General features: G+C 62.3%; 1 protein-coding gene across 1 annotated transcript in view; it reads left to right on the top strand.

The window, feature by feature from the left end:
* Positions 1-1721, top strand: part of CAMSAP1 (calmodulin regulated spectrin associated protein 1) — a 32531-nt gene that overhangs the window by 5075 nt on the left and 25735 nt on the right.

Raw genomic sequence — 1721 nt, 5'->3', positions numbered from 1 at the left:
TGGGCGGCTACGGAGCCGTGAGCTGTCTCTGTGTGTCATGATCCGCGCTCTACACGCGGTAACCCTCCGGGAAGTTCGGGTACGCCTCCTCGAGTCCGTGTCTCTCCAAGCCTCGAGAGACTCGTCGTTGCCCGCACCTATGAGGCCCGCGTCCCTCGCGGGACAGGTGGTTCCCGCGGCGGCCGGCCCAGGTTTCAGCATTCATTCCAGGTTCTTTGTGTCTGCGGGGACAGAGGCTCCTAGCGCGCCACCCCGTCCTTCCAATTCGAAGCGTTTCCTGAAATTGCCTTTGTCCTGGGGACGACACCCCTGAGTGCGGCCGAGTGGGTGCTGGCCCCCTTCCGCGGAGCGCGGTTGACCGGCTGTGGGAACTGGCTGAGCAGCGTGTCCCCGGGTTGGATGGAGGCGAGGGGAGCCCCTCCCGCCGCGTTCAGGGGTTCGGGTCTTGTGTTTGCCCCGCGAACTGCATTCAGTGTCCGCATATACGCGGGGAAGCGCTACCACCCGTGTGGTTTAGGGGGAAAGGTCTGAATTTAGGGGGAAAGGTCTGAAGCGTCAGAGTAAGGCCTGCCGAGTGTGACGGGTATGGCCGGGGTACCCGCCCTGACCTTGACCTCTGCAGCGCCCGCGGCCGCCCCTCACACCCAGGGACGCCTGGTGCGGGCCGCTCTTGGCCTTTCTTGATAATTCATCACGAACCCGTGTCCTGCGGGTGGCGTGGTCTGCGCCATTCCTGGTGCGTGTTCTGAGGTCTCCACCCTCGTACAGTCTTCGCAGCCCCGTGCCCACTGGCCTCCTGGCTCTCGCACTGCCCTGTGCTGTTGTGTCGGGTTTCACGCGAGGCCACGCCGACCTGCTCATCTGCTCGGGCTCCGTGCTGTGCCCGGCTGCTGGCCGGGTCCCCTCGTGGGTGAAGCTTTGGCACCCGGAGCATTGGGCTTGGGGGGTGATGCGTGGACGCAGGCACCCTTTCGAGGCCCCGGGCGGTCTCCCCACCTTCCCTCCAGCTGTAGCCAATGCCTGTGTTTGCCCTGGGCGGGCACCACGGGCCTGTCAGCTGCCGGGGAGTAACCGAGCGCCTCTCCCCGTGTGCCTGTCGGGTTCGCCTGGTTTTATTTCCCGTACCGATCGCTCTTGAGTACCTGTTGACTCACTGAGAAGTAATGCAAAGCTGATGTTAAAATAGGCTCTGCAGTGTGGACACGACACAGGCGTTATTTATAGAAGGCCAGGCGGGAGCTGAAGGAGCCGTGGGATGGAGGCTGAATCCCAATGCCCATCACACTGGTGTCAGGAGGTCTGGCCTCCACTCATGTCTGCTTTTCTGTCTGTACCTACTTCTGGAGGTGAGCAGATGGACATTTTTCTCATTGAAAATCTCTCTTTAAATTTACAAATGTGGGCGATCCCCATTCAGATGACCAGGGGCGACTCACCTCGGCCAACTGAAGGGGTTCCGTCTGGGTCTTTGGCGTGGGGGTCACGCCCAGGGGGAGGTTCGCTGCTCCCCAATGGGCCCAGTTCTTGAGGAGACGGGGTGGGGGGACTCTGGCAGCCAGGAGAGAGGCCCCCACACGCTTCTCACCCAGGGCCCTCCTCGTCTCCTTTCCTGGACGCCTCCATGGCCTCTCGGGCTTGGTTTCCAGTGAGTCAGCGTGGTTCTCGCCGAGAGCTTCAGCGTGCAGCAGCTCAGTGAGACAGAACAGTCTTTCTGGTGGCAG

Source organism: Myotis lucifugus, unplaced genomic scaffold (genome assembly GCF_000147115.1).
Source record: "Myotis lucifugus unplaced genomic scaffold, Myoluc2.0 scaffold_1307, whole genome shotgun sequence".
NCBI classification, from domain to species: Eukaryota; Metazoa; Chordata; class Mammalia; order Chiroptera; family Vespertilionidae; genus Myotis; species Myotis lucifugus.
The sequence above is the reverse complement of the archived record's forward strand: the minus strand, read 5'-3'. Positions and strand labels throughout refer to the sequence as shown.